Source organism: Lycium ferocissimum, chromosome 6 (assembly GCF_029784015.1).
Source record: "Lycium ferocissimum isolate CSIRO_LF1 chromosome 6, AGI_CSIRO_Lferr_CH_V1, whole genome shotgun sequence".
Taxonomy (NCBI): domain Eukaryota; kingdom Viridiplantae; phylum Streptophyta; class Magnoliopsida; order Solanales; family Solanaceae; genus Lycium; species Lycium ferocissimum.
Genome location: NC_081347.1, coordinates 45,306,084 through 45,311,366, shown reverse-complemented (window position 1 = coordinate 45,311,366; position 5,283 = coordinate 45,306,084). Strand labels below are relative to the sequence as shown.

The 5,283-nt window shown below is 33.3% G+C and overlaps 1 pseudogene; it reads left to right on the top strand.

The window, feature by feature from the left end:
• Window positions 1-644: 644 nt before the first annotated feature.
• LOC132060782 (geraniol 8-hydroxylase-like) lies at window positions 645-4,884 on the top strand (annotated as a pseudogene).
• The last annotated feature ends 399 nt before the right edge of the window (window positions 4,885-5,283 follow it).

Sequence of the window (5,283 nt, the reverse complement as noted above, 5' to 3'; positions counted from 1 at the left end):
AACTTTCAAATCGACAAATAATTTGAGACAACTATTTTTAATAGCCACGACGGATAATTTGAGATGGAGGGAGTAACACCAAACAAACCCACGGAGGTTGCATTATTACCTCCTGTATTTACCATCAAGGAGTTTATGTAATTAATGAGATTCTTTCATCCTTAATAAAATACTTCCTCCCTTTCAAAATAAGTGGTGTAATTTTTTGCCTCGACACACCCTTTAAGAAAACTACTTGCTTCTAGAAAAATAAGAAGTGTTTTTACTAACTTACCCTTAATCAAATGCCTTGAAAAAGAAGTAGCTCTTTAATGATTTCTCGGTTATATAAAAGTCCACTTATTTAAATAAGAATAAAATTGGAAGAAAGAAAAACGTACTACCTTCTTAATTTTATGGAACGCTACTCATTTTGAAACAAAATAAAAAGGTAAAAACATCACTAGTTTTGAAATGGAGGAAATATTTGAGTTCAAGTCTTGAAAATAAGAAAACTCTTGATAGGGAAATTAGTCGAGCCACCGAGTTTCGAATGTTGAATGCATAAAGCTAAGAAAAAGACCGTCTAACGCATAAGTGAGCACTAGATAAAGTAAGGCACCCTATAAGGCTATAATAGCTTGTTCAGCGAAGAGAAGTAAAGAATGGATGATGTAGCCATAGTAGATGGATTACTACTTGCCTGGACTTTGTTTCAATGCATTCGTTGGCTAGCAATAACCAACAAATGTAACAAAAAACTGCCACTAGGACCAATTCCCCTACCCTTTATTGGAAATCTTCACAATATTCTTCTTGGTGGTCAACCTCATCAGTCCCTTGGGAAACTTTCCAAAGTATGGACCAATAATCAGCCTCAGGTTAGACCAAATAACGACAGTGGTTATATCTCAATAGGTTGTTGCTAAAGAAGTGTTACAAAAGCAAGATTTGGCCTTTTCTAGTAGAACAATTCCAGATGCAATGTATGCACTAAATCACTACAAATTCTGCGTGATATGGCTAACAGTCGATAATCGATGGAGAAGCCTAAGGAAAATCTTGAGTTCTTGTATCTTTTCTGGCAACAGGCTTGATGCAAATCAACATCTCAGGTAGAGTGAAGCAAACTTTATGGGTAAAATCAATTACTCTCTCTGTTCCGATTTATGTGGTACACTTTTTTTTTTAGTTTGTTTAGAAACAATTTAAGTTTATCTTTATGATTTACAGCCACACAACTATCTAAAACTTGTTTTGGACCACAAATTTTAAAAGTTTTCCTTTATTTCTTAAACTTGGTGCCTAATCAAATGGCGTCACATTGAGACGGAGTAACATGTGATGATCTAATCTGCTCGAAGTTAGCTCGGATCGAAATGAGTCAAATAAGCTATCATAACTCTACCAATCTCCCATCCTTTATATATTGCCTTTTTAAAAAAATGTGAAAACTAATTCACCACATTTTACTACTAAAACAGTACCCCTAGACTTGGCACGAATTGCAACTTCAATCCCCAAACTGTTGTTACACTTCAAGACACCCCTAAGCTTGGCTAACTGGGTTTTAATACACCCCCAAGTTGCCACATGGCACAACAAGTGTAGTCACAAACCAACAGGCGCGTGAGAGGTGCCACATCAAAGAAAACTTAAAAAGTATATTTTTTAAAAATCAGAAAAAACTATTTTTTTTAAAAAAATGTGAAAACCCATTTTTTAAAAATAAATCTGGACTGGATTTTTTTTTTTTAAAATCTGGAACTTTTTAGATCTTGAAAACTGATTTTTTTTTTTTAAATGTGCGAAACCCGTTAGTTTAAAAAAAATCTAGAAAATTGATTTTTTTAATTAAAAAAATCGGACTTTTTTAAAATCTGAAAAACTAAATAAACCCATTTTTCTATAAAAGAATCTGCAAAATTGAATTTTTGATTAAAAACCTAGACTTTTTTAAAATCTGGGATACTGATTTTCTTAATAATAAAGTGGAAAACCGATAATGTTTTTCTAGATTTAAAAAATCTAATTTTCTGGGATTATTTTTTTTTTTTTAAAGGGTTTCCCACATTTTAAAAAAAAATCAGTTTTTCCATATTTGTGTAAAACTCCAATTTTAATCCACTGTTTTCCAATTCTTTTTTAAAGAAGCGTCTTAAAAGAATCATGAAAATCTAGATTTTTTAGGACACTTTTAAAAGAAAAAATCAAGTTTTCATTTTTTTTTAAATCCATTTTTTACAGATATTTTAATTAAAACTCTAGATTTTTCAATTTTTTAAAATCAAATTCAAGATTAAATAAATATTCCATTGGTCCGGTTTTTTATAAAAATAATAATAAAAAAAACAATTTATCTATGTGGAGGTCACATAGGACGAAAATGCCAAGTGGACGGCGAGTGCATTCCACTTGCCGTGGCATGTCTACGCGGGGGTGTATTAAAACCCAGTTAGCCAAGCTTAGGGGTATCTTGAAGTGCAGCAATAGTTTGGGGACTGAAGTTCAATTCGTGCCAAATTTAGGGGTGTTCTAGTTACTTCAGCTTTAAAAAAAAAAAAAAAAAAAAAAAAAAAAAAAACTTAGGAGGTTTTTCCAAATTTATATAAGTATATTTCCAAATTTGTTTTGTATGGCTGAGTTTAGGTAGCGTTTTGATCCATCCTGTTACTCTATTTTGATCCCATAATATGATGGATCATTTCAAGTTCAACTCCTTAGATTCTGTCAACAAACATATTACTTTCTCTGTCATAATTTATGTGATACTTTTCATTTTTTGAGAGTCAAATAAATAAAAAAAATTGATTGTGATTTATTTGTATGCCCTTGAAATATTTTAAATTGTTTATTATTGTGACTTATAGCACTTTTTATGTAATTTCTAAATATGTAAATTATTTTTCAACAAACTTAAAGATTGCATGTCCGAATTCACATCAAAATAAAGAAGTTTTGACTCTAGAAATTCGAACTGTATCACATAAATTGGGACAGATTGAGTATAACTCAACCCATTTAGATTTGATAGATTGGAGGAGTTATTAAAAAGGTGATTTTGTCACCTCTGTTCTTAGGTCCCGAAAGATCCAAGATTTTAATTGCATATTGCCGTGGGTGTAGCCAGAATGGTGAGGCAGTGAATATAGGGCAAGCTGCTTTTGAGACCTCTATGAATTTACTTTCAAATACTATTTTTTCAAAAGATGTAGTGGATCCTTATGCAAATTCACGTAAAAAATTCAAGAATGTGGTGTCGAATATCACGGAAGAAGCCGGTAAGCCCAATTTGGCTGATTATTTCCCCGTCTTGAAAACGATTGATCCTCAAGCAATAAGGCGACACACATGCAAGTATTTTGGTAAGTTGCTTCAGCAGATTGAGGGATTGATGGATGAACAATTGAAGCAAAGGAAGAAATAACCAAATAGCAGTAGCACTGATGTCGACGTTCTCGATGTTATGTTAATTATTAGCCAAGAAGATCCTCAGGCAGTCGACAGAAACCACGTAGAACGGTTATGCGTGGTACTTTCGACTTCTTTTCTTTATTAGTGTATGTTACTGGATTTCAGGGAAGAAGAACTAATAAAACTATAGTCGTATGTCCTGCATGTTGTTTTGTTTATGTTGAAAATAATATACATTATTGACTGCCTTAGAATTATAAAAGGATCCACTATATACTTGCTACCTTAAAAATTTACTCCTATCTAATTTATAAATATCTTATAAATAGCCATCAATTTAGACAGAATGTGACCCTGATTTATCACATTGTAAGTACTAATTTCCAATTTATCAATCTTGGTATCCCATAGATTTAGTTATATTGCATGACCAAACGGGAACCGATACAACTTATTAGAATGGGCGATGGTAGCGGTCATGAGAAAAGCTAAAGTTGAGCTTGCAGAAATTATTGGCAAAGGCAGGGCAATAGAAGCAGCCAATGTCGGTAGTCTCCCTTATTTGCAGTGCATACCGAAAGAAACTTTGCAGATGCACCCAGCAGTTCCTTTTTGATTCGAAAGGTAGATCAAGATGTCGAGGCATGTGGCTATTTTGTTCCAAAAGACTCAAGTGTTAGTGAATGTATGGTCAATAGGCCGTGATCCAACTATATGGGAGGATCCTCTGGCATTTAAGCCAGAGAGATTTTGGGGTTCGAAAATGGATGTTCGTGGCCAAGATTTTGAACTCATTTCATTTGGTGTTGGTAGAAGAATTTGCCCGGGGTTACCTCTGGCAACCAAGACACTTTGTGTAATGTTGGGTTCATTGTTGAATTCATTTGATTGAAAACCTGAAGGAGATATTGCACCAGAAAATTTGGATGTGGAAGAAAAGTTTGGCATTACACTTGCAAGATCGCGTCCATTACGAGCTGTCCCTATTCCACTATAAATGTCGGCTCCAAATTACCAGTGTAATTACTTCTCGAGCTACCCGACATTTCGGGTCTCAACTATGTAATTCTCTTCCTCTTTTTTCTTCTCTCTTGCATAAGGTCCTAAATATCCAATTACGCTTCTATGAAACACTTACTTCAATTCTACTTATTCTACTCAAACCCCTTCAAAGATTGCTGGTCTGATGATTTCACATAAAGAAGAAAAGATGTTAGAGAAAATTTTGGAAACAAAACTGAGCGATAAGCCTGATTTATAATGTATTCTTTCATTCCACCACTTTGCTCCAGGCGGCGTTTGGTCCATAACAGGCCCGGACCATTAAATTTTGAATGTGCAAAGAAAATGTAACCTTCAAAAAAAAAAAACAAAGGTTTTGTTTAGCAGATTGCCTGATTTTGGGTGCTAAAAGTCACAATTGCTAACAAGAACGGAGAAGATGAAATAAAGTGAAACAAAAAGTTTTCTTGCAAAATAATTGAAAATGAAATCTTGTTAAAACTCTTCTACATAGAGTTGATCTAGACTGGTTTGAAATTGAGGTGTAACCATTATCTGTCTATAGGCAGCCAAGACTCAACTAGAATAAACCTTTGTTTATAGCTGTTATTTAAGGAAATCCTCTGGGCTCAACTGGATTAAACCTTTGCAAAATAATACCACTACAAGAAAGTATAAAAATTGCAACAGCGCTTTTGGCAATAAAAATGATATAGTTGGCAAATCAATATTTGGCAACAACTTAGTTTTATTGTTGGCATATATGATGAATCTTTTAAAAATGATTTTTTTTCTTTTTGTTGCCAAAAATTCAATTTTGTTGCCATATAGTATTAACTATTGCTGCAAAAAGTACTTTTGACAACTAAAAAAAAAAGTTGTTGCACG